At 43.0% G+C, this 14,254-nt stretch overlaps 1 protein-coding gene and 11 non-coding genes across 12 annotated transcripts in view; 1 reads left to right on the forward strand and 11 right to left on the reverse strand.

Moving 5' to 3' along the window:
- Positions 1–14,254, forward strand: part of cpne2 (copine II) — a 313,754-nt gene that overhangs the window by 196,768 nt on the left and 102,732 nt on the right. The window lies entirely within an intron of this gene.
- On the reverse strand, positions 987–1,058 carry trnae-cuc (transfer RNA glutamic acid (anticodon CUC)). The gene has a single exon. It is a non-coding gene; the product is annotated as a tRNA-Glu (tRNA).
- On the reverse strand, positions 2,209–2,280 carry trnae-cuc (transfer RNA glutamic acid (anticodon CUC)). The gene has a single exon. It is a non-coding gene; the product is annotated as a tRNA-Glu (tRNA).
- Positions 3,431–3,502, reverse strand: trnae-cuc (transfer RNA glutamic acid (anticodon CUC)). The gene has a single exon. It is a non-coding gene; the product is annotated as a tRNA-Glu (tRNA).
- Positions 4,666–4,737, reverse strand: trnae-cuc (transfer RNA glutamic acid (anticodon CUC)). Its single transcript has one exon. It is a non-coding gene; the product is annotated as a tRNA-Glu (tRNA).
- Positions 5,888–5,959, reverse strand: trnae-cuc (transfer RNA glutamic acid (anticodon CUC)). Its single transcript has one exon. It is a non-coding gene; the product is annotated as a tRNA-Glu (tRNA).
- Positions 7,123–7,194, reverse strand: trnae-cuc (transfer RNA glutamic acid (anticodon CUC)). Its single transcript has one exon. It is a non-coding gene; the product is annotated as a tRNA-Glu (tRNA).
- Positions 8,358–8,429, reverse strand: trnae-cuc (transfer RNA glutamic acid (anticodon CUC)). The gene has a single exon. It is a non-coding gene; the product is annotated as a tRNA-Glu (tRNA).
- On the reverse strand, positions 9,593–9,664 carry trnae-cuc (transfer RNA glutamic acid (anticodon CUC)). Its single transcript has one exon. It is a non-coding gene; the product is annotated as a tRNA-Glu (tRNA).
- Positions 10,828–10,899, reverse strand: trnae-cuc (transfer RNA glutamic acid (anticodon CUC)). Its single transcript has one exon. It is a non-coding gene; the product is annotated as a tRNA-Glu (tRNA).
- Positions 12,063–12,134, reverse strand: trnae-cuc (transfer RNA glutamic acid (anticodon CUC)). The gene has a single exon. It is a non-coding gene; the product is annotated as a tRNA-Glu (tRNA).
- On the reverse strand, positions 13,298–13,369 carry trnae-cuc (transfer RNA glutamic acid (anticodon CUC)). The gene has a single exon. It is a non-coding gene; the product is annotated as a tRNA-Glu (tRNA).

Here is a 14,254-nt window from a genome sequence, read left to right on the forward strand (position 1 = left end):
CGAGTCCATCACAACACCCAGATTTCTGCGCTGGTTGCTAGTTTTTAGGTGTATCTGTGGTGACCTGTAATCGTTTGTCTTTGGCTCCAAAGACAATTTTGTTTAGCTCGAGAAATGTAGATATTGAACAGAAGAGCTCCCAGACTGGAACCTTGGGGAACTCCACATGTGATTCTTGTCTTCTCTGATGTAAAGTTACCTGTTGACACAAAGTACTTCCTGTTCTCTAAGTATGTTTTGAACCACTTTAGTACAGTTCCAGAAAGACCCGCCCAGTTCTATAGTGGTTTGAGTAAAATATTTCGCTCAACTGTATCAAGTGCAACACTGATATCCAGTAACAATAAGACTGACTTTTTTCCCATCATCTGCATTCAAAAATGTATCATTGTGACTTTTTTTGGCAATGATGTCAGAAAAGTAGTACTTCCTTGCATTCCTTAGTTGTAAATTATGAGAGGGAAGTTTGTCTTTATAGATGTCAAAAGGAACCTGGAGATTAGTTTTTCTCCAATCAAAAACGTATGCTTTCAAGAGCCTCTTGAATTTAGAGAGGGACATCGCTGTTCTGATAGCAGCTGGCAGGCGGTTCCACCAGCGTGGAACACTGTGAAAACTGTCTGGACTGAGAGTTCCTTGAATGTAGGGATGGCGCTGCCAAACAACATTCCTGTGAGGAGCAATTAGCGCCTATGGCGTAATTCTGTATGATCGCGTTGAGGCAGATAATTCAAGTGAAAGGGCACAACTCAGGAGAAGAGACAGCAGGCGTAGAGTGAGAAATCTAGTAAAGGAAAGCACAGTTCCCTGACTGGGAATGGAACCCAGGGCAAGTTTTCACATTCTAGTCACTTTTTGAACATCCCACCGTGAGCGTACGCGCAATCCTTGTGCACCGCACTCTCTGTACATGTGGCCGTTGATCTTTCAACTTGTTGAAACCCTCTGGTGTATATTGTGAGAAATGTATCATAGAAAAAGAGCAGTTCCCTGACCGGGAATCGAACCCGGGCCGCGGCGGTGAGAGCGCCAAATCCTAACCACTAGACCATCAGGGAGATGCAGCTAGGTAGTGTCAATTCGAAATACCCGTAAAAATGTTGTCACAATAATCAAGCTACTATAGATGAATGCACAGACTACTCTTCCCAGTTGAAACATCAGATCTTTTAACCTTGATATGTTTTTAAAGTGGTAGTAGGCTGACTTTGTTTTTGTCTTAATGTGTTTAGGTGCGAGTCCATCACAACACCCAGATTTCTGCGCTGGTTGCTAGTTTTTAGGTGTATCTGTGGTGACCTGTAATCGTTTGTCTTTGGCTCCAAAGACAATTTTGTTTAGCTCGAGAAATGTAGATATTGAACAGAAGAGCTCCCAGACTGGAACCTTGGGGAACTCCACATGTGATCTCTTAAAGTTACCTGTTGACACAAAGTACTTCCTGTTCTCTAAGTATGTTTTGAACCACTTTAGTACAGTTCCAGAAAGACCCGCCCAGTTCTATAGTGGTTTGAGTAAAATATTTCGGTCAACTGTATCAAGTGCAACACTGATATCCAGTAACAATAAGACTGACTTTTTTCCCATCATCTGCATTCAAAAATATATCATTGTGACTTTTTTTGGCAATGATGTCAGAAAAGTAGTACTTCCTTGCATTCCTTAGTTGTAAATTATGAGAGGGAAGTTTGTCTTTATAGATGTCAAAAGGAACCTGGAGATTAGTTTTTCTCCAATCAAAAACGTATGCTTTCAAGAGCCTCTTGAAGTTAGAGAGGGACATCGCTGTTCTGATAGCAGCTGGCAGGCGGTTCCACCAGCGTGGAACACTGTGAAAACTGTCTGGACTGAGAGTTCCTTGAACGTAGGGATGGCGCTGCCAAACAACATTCCTGTGAGGAGCAATTAGCGCCTATGGCGTAATTCTGTATGATCGCGTTGAGGCAGATAATTCAAGTGAAAGGGCACAACTCAGGAGAAGAGACAGCAGGCGTAGAGTGAGAAATCTAGTAAAGGAAAGCACAGTTCCCTGACTGGGAATGGAACCCAGGGCAAGTTTTCACATTCTAGTCACTTTTTGAACATCCCACCGTGAGCGTACGCGCAATCCTTGTGCACCGCACTCTCTGTACATGTGGCCGTTGATCTTTCAACTTGTTGAAACCCTCTGGTGTATATTGTGAGAAATGTATCATAGAAAAAGAGCAGTTCCCTGACCGGGAATCGAACCCGGGCCGCGGCGGTGAGAGCGCCAAATCCTAACCACTAGACCATCAGGGAGATGCAGCTAGGTAGTGTCAATTCGAAATACCCGTAAAAATGTTGTCACAATAATCAAGCTACTATAGATGAATGCACAGACTACTCTTCCCAGTTGAAACATCAGATCTTTTAACCTTGATATGTTTTTAAAGTGGTAGTAGGCTGACTTTGTTTTTGTCTTAATGTGTTTAGGTGCGAGTCCATCACAACACCCAGATTTCTGCGCTGGTTGCTAGTTTTTAGGTGTATCTGTGGTGACCTGTAATCGTTTGTCTTTGGCTCCAAAGACAATTTTGTTTAGCTCGAGAAATGTAGATATTGAACAGAAGAGCTCCCAGACTGGAACCTTGGGGAACTCCACATGTGATCTCTTAAAGTTACCTGTTGACACAAAGTACTTCCTGTTCTCTAAGTATGTTTTGAACCACTTTAGTACAGTTCCAGAAAGACCCGCCCAGTTCTATAGTGGTTTGAGTAAAATATTTCGGTCAACTGTATCAAGTGCAACACTGATATCCAGTAACAATAAGACTGACTTTTTTCCCATCATCTGCATTCAAAAATATATCATTGTGACTTTTTTTGGCAATGATGTCAGAAAAGTAGTACTTCCTTGCATTCCTTAGTTGTAAATTATGAGAGGGAAGTTTGTCTTTATAGATGTCAAAAGGAACCTGGAGATTAGTTTTTCTCCAATCAAAAACGTATGCTTTCAAGAGCCTCTTGAAGTTAGAGAGGGACATCGCTGTTCTGATAGCAGCTGGCAGGCGGTTCCACCAGCGTGGAACACTGTGAAAACTGTCTGGACTGAGAGTTCCTTGAACGTAGGGATGGCGCTGCCAAACAACATTCCTGTGAGGAGCAATTAGCGCCTATGGCGTAATTCTGTATGATCGCGTTGAGGCAGATAATTCAAGTGAAAGGGCACAACTCAGGAGAAGAGACAGCAGGCGTAGAGTGAGAAATCTAGTAAAGGAAAGCACAGTTCCCTGACTGGGAATGGAACCCAGGGCAAGTTTTCACATTCTAGTCACTTTTTGAACATCCCACCGTGAGCGTACGCGCAATCCTTGTGCACCGCACTCTCTGTACATGTGGCCGTTGATCTTTCAACTTGTTGAAACCCTCTGGTGTATATTGTGAGAAATGTATCATAGAAAAAGAGCAGTTCCCTGACCGGGAATCGAACCCGGGCCGCGGCGGTGAGAGCGCCGAATCCTAACCACTAGACCATCAGGGAGATGCCGCTAGGTAGTGTCGATTCGAAATACCCGTAAAAATGTTGTCACAATAATCAAGCTACTATAGATGAATGCACAGACTACTCTTCCCAGTTGAGACATCAGATCTTTTAACCTTGATATGTTTTTAAAGTGGTAGTAGGCTGACTTTGTTTTTGTCTTAATGTGTTTAGGTGCGAGTCCATCACAACACCCAGATTTCTGCGCTGGTTGCTAGTTTTTAGGTGTATCTGTGGTGACCTGTAATCGTTTGTCTTTGGCTCCAAAGACAATTTTGTTTAGCTCGAGAAATGTAGATATTGAACAGAAGAGCTCCCAGACTGGAACCTTGGGGAACTCCACATGTGATTCTTGTCTTCTCTGATGTAAAGTTACCTGTTGACACAAAGTACTTCCTGTTCTCTAAGTATGTTTTGAACCACTTTAGTACAGTTCCAGAAAGACCCGCCCAGTTCTATAGTGGTTTGAGTAAAATATTTCGGTCAACTGTATCAAGTGCAACACTGATATCCAGTAACAATAAGACTGACTTTTTTCCCATCATCTGCATTCAAAAATATATCATTGTGACTTTTTTTGGCAATGATGTCAGAAAAGTAGTACTTCCTTGCATTCCTTAGTTGTAAATTATGAGAGGGAAGTTTGTCTGTATAGATGTCAAAAGGAACCTGGAGATTAGTTTTTCTCCAATCAAAAACGTATGCTTTCAAGAGCCTCTTGAAGTTAGAGAGGGACATCGCTGTTCTGATAGCAGCTGGCAGGCGGTTCCACCAGCGTGGAACACTGTGAAAACTGTCTGGACTGAGAGTTCCTTGAACGTAGGGATGGCGCTGCCAAACAACATTCCTGTGAGGAGCAATTAGCGCCTATGGCGTAATTCTGTATGATCGCGTTGAGGCAGATAATTCAAGTGAAAGGGCACAACTCAGGAGAAGAGACAGCAGGCGTAGAGTGAGAAATCTAGTAAAGGAAAGCACAGTTCCCTGACTGGGAATGGAACCCAGGGCAAGTTTTCACATTCTAGTCACTTTTTGAACATCCCACCGTGAGCGTACGCGCAATCCTTGTGCACCGCACTCTCTGTACATGTGGCCGTTGATCTTTCAACTTGTTGAAACCCTCTGGTGTATATTGTGAGAAATGTATCATAGAAAAAGAGCAGTTCCCTGACCGGGAATCGAACCCGGGCCGCGGCGGTGAGAGCGCCGAATCCTAACCACTAGACCATCAGGGAGATGCCGCTAGGTAGTGTCAATTCGAAATACCCGTAAAAATGTTGTCACAATAATCAAGCTACTATAGATGAATGCACAGACTACTCTTCCCAGTTGAAACATCAGATCTTTTAACCTTGATATGTTTTTAAAGTGGTAGTAGGCTGACTTTGTTTTTGTCTTAATGTGTTTAGGTGCGAGTCCATCACAACACCCAGATTTCTGCGCTGGTTGCTAGTTTTTAGGTGTATCTGTGGTGACCTGTAATCGTTTGTCTTTGGCTCCAAAGACAATTTTGTTTAGCTCGAGAAATGTAGATATTGAACAGAAGAGCTCCCAGACTGGAACCTTGGGGAACTCCACATGTGATCTCTTAAAGTTACCTGTTGACACAAAGTACTTCCTGTTCTCTAAGTATGTTTTGAACCACTTTAGTACAGTTCCAGAAAGACCCGCCCAGTTCTATAGTGGTTTGAGTAAAATATTTCGGTCAACTGTATCAAGTGCAACACTGATATCCAGTAACAATAAGACTGACTTTTTTCCCATCATCTGCATTCAAAAATATATCATTGTGACTTTTTTTGGCAATGATGTCAGAAAAGTAGTACTTCCTTGCATTCCTTAGTTGTAAATTATGAGAGGGAAGTTTGTCTTTATAGATGTCAAAAGGAACCTGGAGATTAGTTTTTCTCCAATCAAAAACGTATGCTTTCAAGAGCCTCTTGAAGTTAGAGAGGGACATCGCTGTTCTGATAGCAGCTGGCAGGCGGTTCCACCAGCGTGGAACACTGTGAAAACTGTCTGGACTGAGAGTTCCTTGAACGTAGGGATGGCGCTGCCAAACAACATTCCTGTGAGGAGCAATTAGCGCCTATGGCGTAATTCTGTATGATCGCGTTGAGGCAGATAATTCAAGTGAAAGGGCACAACTCAGGAGAAGAGACAGCAGGCGTAGAGTGAGAAATCTAGTAAAGGAAAGCACAGTTCCCTGACTGGGAATGGAACCCAGGGCAAGTTTTCACATTCTAGTCACTTTTTGAACATCCCACCGTGAGCGTACGCGCAATCCTTGTGCACCGCACTCTCTGTACATGTGGCCGTTGATCTTTCAACTTGTTGAAACCCTCTGGTGTATATTGTGAGAAATGTATCATAGAAAAAGAGCAGTTCCCTGACCGGGAATCGAACCCGGGCCGCGGCGGTGAGAGCGCCGAATCCTAACCACTAGACCATCAGGGAGATGCCGCTAGGTAGTGTCGATTCGAAATACCCGTAAAAATGTTGTCACAATAATCAAGCTACTATAGATGAATGCACAGACTACTCTTCCCAGTTGAGACATCAGATCTTTTAACCTTGATATGTTTTTAAAGTGGTAGTAGGCTGACTTTGTTTTTGTCTTAATGTGTTTAGGTGCGAGTCCATCACAACACCCAGATTTCTGCGCTGGTTGCTAGTTTTTAGGTGTATCTGTGGTGACCTGTAATCGTTTGTCTTTGGCTCCAAAGACAATTTTGTTTAGCTCGAGAAATGTAGATATTGAACAGAAGAGCTCCCAGACTGGAACCTTGGGGAACTCCACATGTGATTCTTGTCTTCTCTGATGTAAAGTTACCTGTTGACACAAAGTACTTCCTGTTCTCTAAGTATGTTTTGAACCACTTTAGTACAGTTCCAGAAAGACCCGCCCAGTTCTATAGTGGTTTGAGTAAAATATTTCGGTCAACTGTATCAAGTGCAACACTGATATCCAGTAACAATAAGACTGACTTTTTTCCCATCATCTGCATTCAAAAATATATCATTGTGACTTTTTTTGGCAATGATGTCAGAAAAGTAGTACTTCCTTGCATTCCTTAGTTGTAAATTATGAGAGGGAAGTTTGTCTGTATAGATGTCAAAAGGAACCTGGAGATTAGTTTTTCTCCAATCAAAAACGTATGCTTTCAAGAGCCTCTTGAAGTTAGAGAGGGACATCGCTGTTCTGATAGCAGCTGGCAGGCGGTTCCACCAGCGTGGAACACTGTGAAAACTGTCTGGACTGAGAGTTCCTTGAACGTAGGGATGGCGCTGCCAAACAACATTCCTGTGAGGAGCAATTAGCGCCTATGGCGTAATTCTGTATGATCGCGTTGAGGCAGATAATTCAAGTGAAAGGGCACAACTCAGGAGAAGAGACAGCAGGCGTAGAGTGAGAAATCTAGTAAAGGAAAGCACAGTTCCCTGACTGGGAATGGAACCCAGGGCAAGTTTTCACATTCTAGTCACTTTTTGAACATCCCACCGTGAGCGTACGCGCAATCCTTGTGCACCGCACTCTCTGTACATGTGGCCGTTGATCTTTCAACTTGTTGAAACCCTCTGGTGTATATTGTGAGAAATGTATCATAGAAAAAGAGCAGTTCCCTGACCGGGAATCGAACCCGGGCCGCGGCGGTGAGAGCGCCGAATCCTAACCACTAGACCATCAGGGAGATGCCGCTAGGTAGTGTCGATTCGAAATACCCGTAAAAATGTTGTCACAATAATCAAGCTACTATAGATGAATGCACAGACTACTCTTCCCAGTTGAGACATCAGATCTTTTAACCTTGATATGTTTTTAAAGTGGTAGTAGGCTGACTTTGTTTTTGTCTTAATGTGTTTAGGTGCGAGTCCATCACAACACCCAGATTTCTGCGCTGGTTGCTAGTTTTTAGGTGTATCTGTGGTGACCTGTAATCGTTTGTCTTTGGCTCCAAAGACAATTTTGTTTAGCTCGAGAAATGTAGATATTGAACAGAAGAGCTCCCAGACTGGAACCTTGGGGAACTCCACATGTGATTCTTGTCTTCTCTGATGTAAAGTTACCTGTTGACACAAAGTACTTCCTGTTCTCTAAGTATGTTTTGAACCACTTTAGTACAGTTCCAGAAAGACCCGCCCTGTTCTATAGTGGTTTGAGTAAAATATTTCGGTCAACTGTATCAAGTGCAACACTGATATCCAGTAACAATAAGACTGACTTTTTTCCCATCATCTGCATTCAAAAATATATCATTGTGACTTTTTTTGGCAATGATGTCAGAAAAGTAGTACTTCCTTGCATTCCTTAGTTGTAAATTATGAGAGGGAAGTTTGTCTTTATAGATGTCAAAAGGAACCTGGAGATTAGTTTTTCTCCAATCAAAAACGTATGCTTTCAAGAGCCTCTTGAAGTTAGAGAGGGACATCGCTGTTCTGATAGCAGCTGGCAGGCGGTTCCACCAGCGTGGAACACTGTGAAAACTGTCTGGACTGAGAGTTCCTTGAACGTAGGGATGGCGCTGCCAAACAACATTCCTGTGAGGAGCAATTAGCGCCTATGGCGTAATTCTGTATGATCGCGTTGAGGCAGATAATTCAAGTGAAAGGGCACAACTCAGGAGAAGAGACAGCAGGCGTAGAGTGAGAAATCTAGTAAAGGAAAGCACAGTTCCCTGACTGGGAATGGAACCCAGGGCAAGTTTTCACATTCTAGTCACTTTTTGAACATCCCACCGTGAGCGTACGCGCAATCCTTGTGCACCGCACTCTCTGTACATGTGGCCGTTGATCTTTCAACTTGTTGAAACCCTCTGGTGTATATTGTGAGAAATGTATCATAGAAAAAGAGCAGTTCCCTGACCGGGAATCGAACCCGGGCCGCGGCGGTGAGAGCGCCGAATCCTAACCACTAGACCATCAGGGAGATGCCGCTAGGTAGTGTCGATTCGAAATACCCGTAAAAATGTTGTCACAATAATCAAGCTACTATAGATGAATGCACAGACTACTCTTCCCAGTTGAGACATCAGATCTTTTAACCTTGATATGTTTTTAAAGTGGTAGTAGGCTGACTTTGTTTTTGTCTTAATGTGTTTAGGTGCGAGTCCATCACAACACCCAGATTTCTGCGCTGGTTGCTAGTTTTTAGGTGTATCTGTGGTGACCTGTAATCGTTTGTCTTTGGCTCCAAAGACAATTTTGTTTAGCTCGAGAAATGTAGATATTGAACAGAAGAGCTCCCAGACTGGAACCTTGGGGAACTCCTCATGTGATTCTTGTCTTCTCTGATGTAAAGTTACCTGTTGACACAAAGTACTTCCTGTTCTCTAAGTATGTTTTGAACCACTTTAGTACAGTTCCAGAAAGACCCGCCCAGTTCTATAGTGGTTTGAGTAAAATATTTCGGTCAACTGTATCAAGTGCAACACTGATATCCAGTAACAATAAGACTGACTTTTTTCCCATCATCTGCATTCAAAAATATATCATTGTGACTTTTTTTGGCAATGATGTCAGAAAAGTAGTACTTCCTTGCATTCCTTAGTTGTAAATTATGAGAGGGAAGTTTGTCTTTATAGATGTCAAAAGGAACCTGGAGATTAGTTTTTCTCCAATCAAAAACGTATGCTTTCAAGAGCCTCTTGAAGTTAGAGAGGGACATCGCTGTTCTGATAGCAGCTGGCAGGCGGTTCCACCAGCGTGGAACACTGTGAAAACTGTCTGGACTGAGAGTTCCTTGAACGTAGGGATGGCGCTGCCAAACAACATTCCTGTGAGGAGCAATTAGCGCCTATGGCGTAATTCTGTATGATCGCGTTGAGGCAGATAATTCAAGTGAAAGGGCACAACTCAGGAGAAGAGACAGCAGGCGTAGAGTGAGAAATCTAGTAAAGGAAAGCACAGTTCCCTGACTGGGAATGGAACCCAGGGCAAGTTTTCACATTCTAGTCACTTTTTGAACATCCCACCGTGAGCGTACGCGCAATCCTTGTGCACCGCACTCTCTGTACATGTGGCCGTTGATCTTTCAACTTGTTGAAACCCTCTGGTGTATATTGTGAGAAATGTATCATAGAAAAAGAGCAGTTCCCTGACCGGGAATCGAACCCGGGCCGCGGCGGTGAGAGCGCCGAATCCTAACCACTAGACCATCAGGGAGATGCCGCTAGGTAGTGTCGATTCGAAATACCCGTAAAAATGTTGTCACAATAATCAAGCTACTATAGATGAATGCACAGACTACTCTTCCCAGTTGAGACATCAGATCTTTTAACCTTGATATGTTTTTAAAGTGGTAGTAGGCTGACTTTGTTTTTGTCTTAATGTGTTTAGGTGCGAGTCCATCACAACACCCAGATTTCTGCGCTGGTTGCTAGTTTTTAGGTGTATCTGTGGTGACCTGTAATCGTTTGTCTTTGGCTCCAAAGACAATTTTGTTTAGCTCGAGAAATGTAGATATTGAACAGAAGAGCTCCCAGACTGGAACCTTGGGGAACTCCTCATGTGATTCTTGTCTTCTCTGATGTAAAGTTACCTGTTGACACAAAGTACTTCCTGTTCTCTAAGTATGTTTTGAACCACTTTAGTACAGTTCCAGAAAGACCCGCCCAGTTCTATAGTGGTTTGAGTAAAATATTTCGGTCAACTGTATCAAGTGCAACACTGATATCCAGTAACAATAAGACTGACTTTTTTCCCATCATCTGCATTCAAAAATATATCATTGTGACTTTTTTTGGCAATGATGTCAGAAAAGTAGTACTTCCTTGCATTCCTTAGTTGTAAATTATGAGAGGGAAGTTTGTCTTTATAGATGTCAAAAGGAACCTGGAGATTAGTTTTTCTCCAATCAAAAACGTATGCTTTCAAGAGCCTCTTGAAGTTAGAGAGGGACATCGCTGTTCTGATAGCAGCTGGCAGGCGGTTCCACCAGCGTGGAACACTGTGAAAACTGTCTGGACTGAGAGTTCCTTGAACGTAGGGATGGCGCTGCCAAACAACATTCCTGTGAGGAGCAATTAGCGCCTATGGCGTAATTCTGTATGATCGCGTTGAGGCAGATAATTCAAGTGAAAGGGCACAACTCAGGAGAAGAGACAGCAGGCGTAGAGTGAGAAATCTAGTAAAGGAAAGCACAGTTCCCTGACTGGGAATGGAACCCAGGGCAAGTTTTCACATTCTAGTCACTTTTTGAACATCCCACCGTGAGCGTACGCGCAATCCTTGTGCACCGCACTCTCTGTACATGTGGCCGTTGATCTTTCAACTTGTTGAAACCCTCTGGTGTATATTGTGAGAAATGTATCATAGAAAAAGAGCAGTTCCGTGACCGGGAATCGAACCCGGGCCGCGGCGGTGAGAGCGCCGAATCCTAACCACTAGACCATCAGGGAGATGCCGCTAGGTAGTGTCAATTCGAAATACCCGTAAAAATGTTGTCACAATAATCAAGCTACTATAGATGAATGCACAGACTACTCTTCCCAGTTGAGACATCAGATCTTTTAACCTTGATATGTTTTTAAAGTGGTAGTAGGCTGACTTTGTTTTTGTCTTAATGTGTTTAGGTGCGAGTCCATCACAACACCCAGATTTCTGCGCTGGTTGCTAGTTTTTAGGTGTATCTGTGGTGACCTGTAATCGTTTGTCTTTGGCTCCAAAGACAATTTTGTTTAGCTCGAGAAATGTAGATATTGAACAGAAGAGCTCCCAGACTGGAACCTTGGGGAACTCCACATGTGATTCTTGTCTTCTCTGATGTAAAGTTACCTGTTGACACAAAGTACTTCCTGTTCTCTAAGTATGTTTTGAACCACTTTAGTACAGTTCCAGAAAGACCCGCCCAGTTCTATAGTGGTTTGAGTAAAATATTTCGCTCAACTGTATCAAGTGCAACACTGATATCCAGTAACAATAAGACTGACTTTTTTCCCATCATCTGCATTCAAAAATGTATCATTGTGACTTTTTTTGGCAATGATGTCAGAAAAGTAGTACTTCCTTGCATTCCTTAGTTGTAAATTATGAGAGGGAAGTTTGTCTTTATAGATGTCAAAAGGAACCTGGAGATTAGTTTTTCTCCAATCAAAAACGTATGCTTTCAAGAGCCTCTTGAATTTAGAGAGGGACATCGCTGTTCTGATAGCAGCTGGCAGGCGGTTCCACCAGCGTGGAACACTGTGAAAACTGTCTGGACTGAGAGTTCCTTGAATGTAGGGATGGCGCTGCCAAACAACATTCCTGTGAGGAGCAATTAGCGCCTATGGCGTAATTCTGTATGATCGCGTTGAGGCAGATAATTCAAGTGAAAGGGCACAACTCAGGAGAAGAGACAGCAGGCGTAGAGTGAGAAATCTAGTAAAGGAAAGCACAGTTCCCTGACTGGGAATGGAACCCAGGGCAAGTTTTCACATTCTAGTCACTTTTTGAACATCCCACCGTGAGCGTACGCGCAATCCTTGTGCACCGCACTCTCTGTACATGTGGCCGTTGATCTTTCAACTTGTTGAAACCCTCTGGTGTATATTGTGAGAAATGTATCATAGAAAAAGAGCAGTTCCCTGACCGGGAATCGAACCCGGGCCGCGGCGGTGAGAGCGCCAAATCCTAACCACTAGACCATCAGGGAGATGCCGCTAGGTAGTGTCAATTCGAAATACCCGTAAAAATGTTGTCACAATAATCAAGCTACTATAGATGAATGCACAGACTACTCTTCCCAGTTGAAACATCAGATCTTTTAACCTTGATATGTTTTTAAAGTGGTAGTAGGCTGACTTTGTTTTTGTCTTAATGTGTTTAGGTGCGAGTCCATCACAACACCCAGATTTCTGCGCTGGTTGCTAGTTTTTAGGTGTATCTGTGGTGACCTGTAATCGTTTGTCTTTGGCTCCAAAGACAATTTTGTTTAGCTCGAGAAATGTAGATATTGAACAGAAGAGCTCCCAGACTGGAACCTTGGGGAACTCCACATGTGATTCTTGTCTTCTCTGATGTAAAGTTACCTGTTGACACAAAGTACTTCCTGTTCTCTAAGTATGTTTTGAACCACTTTAGTACAGTTCCAGAAAGACCCGCCCAGTTCTATAGTGGTTTGAGTAAAATATTTCGCTCAACTGTATCAAGTGCAACACTGATATCCAGTAACAATAAGACTGACTTTTTTCCCATCATCTGCATTCAAAAATGTATCATTGTGACTTTTTTTGGCAATGATGTCAGAAAAGTAGTACTTCCTTGCATTCCTTAGTTGTAAATTATGAGAGGGAAGTTTGTCTTTATAGATGTCAAAAGGAACCTGGAGATTAGTTTTTCTCCAATCAAAAACGTATGCTTTCAAGAGCCTCTTGAATTTAGAGAGGGACATCGCTGTTCTGATAGCAGCTGGCAGGCGGTTCCACCAGCGTGGAACACTGTGAAAACTGTCTGGACTGAGAGTTCCTTGAATGTAGGGATGGCGCTGCCAAACAACATTCCTGTGAGGAGCAATTAGCGCCTATGGCGTAATTCTGTATGATCGCGTTGAGGCAGATAATTCAAGTGAAAGGGCACAACTCAGGAGAAGAGACAGCAGGCGTAGAGTGAGAAATCTAGTAAAGGAAAGCACAGTTCCCTGACTGGGAATGGAACCCAGGGCAAGTTTTCACATTCTAGTCACTTTTTGAACATCCCACCGTGAGCGTACGCGCAATCCTTGTGCACCGCACTCTCTGTACATGTGGCCGTTGATCTTTCAACTTGTTGAAACCCTCTGGTGTATATTGTGAGAAATGTATCATAGAAAAAGAGCAGTTCCCTGACCGGGAATCGAACCCGGGCCGCGGCGGTGAGAGCGCCAAATCCTAACCACTAGACCATCAGGGAGATGCAGCTAGGTAGTGTCAATTCGAAATACCCGTAAAAATGTTGTCACAATAATCAAGCTACTATAGATGAATGCACAGACTACTCTTCCCAGTTGAAACATCAGATCTTTTAACCTTGATATGTTTTTAAAGTGGTAGTAGGCTGACTTTGTTTTTGTCTTAATGTGTTTAGGTGCGAGTCCATCACAACACCCAGATTTCTGCGCTGGTTGCTAGTTTTTAGGTGTATCTGTGGTGACCTGTAATCGTTTGTCTTTGGCTCCAAAGACAATTTTGTTTAGCTCGAGAAATGTAGATATTGAACAGAAGAGCTCCCAGACTGGAACCTTGGGGAACTCCACATGTGATCTCTTAAAGTTACCTGTTGACACAAAGTACTTCCTGTTCTCTAAGTATGTTTTGAACCACTTTAGTACAGTTCCAGAAAGACCCGCCCAGTTCTATAGTGGTTTGAGTAAAATATTTCGGTCAACTGTATCAAGTGCAACACTGATATCCAGTAACAATAAGACTGACTTTTTTCCCATCATCTGCATTCAAAAATATATCATTGTGACTTTTTTTGGCAATGATGTCAGAAAAGTAGTACTTCCTTGCATTCCTTAGTTGTAAATTATGAGAGGGAAGTTTGTCTTTATAGATGTCAAAAGGAACCTGGAGATTAGTTTTTCTCCAATCAAAAACGTATGCTTTCAAGAGCCTCTTGAAGTTAGAGAGGGACATCGCTGTTCTGATAGCAGCTGGCAGGCGGTTCCACCAGCGTGGAACACTGTGAAAACTGTCTGGACTGAGAGTTCCTTGAACGTAGGGATGGCGCTGCCAAACAACATTCCTGTGAGGAGCAATTAGCGCCTATGGCGTAATTCTGTATGATCGCGTTGAG

The sequence above is a fragment of the Cololabis saira genome, chromosome 5, assembly GCF_033807715.1.
Source record: "Cololabis saira isolate AMF1-May2022 chromosome 5, fColSai1.1, whole genome shotgun sequence".
NCBI classification, from domain to species: Eukaryota; Metazoa; Chordata; class Actinopteri; order Beloniformes; family Belonidae; genus Cololabis; species Cololabis saira.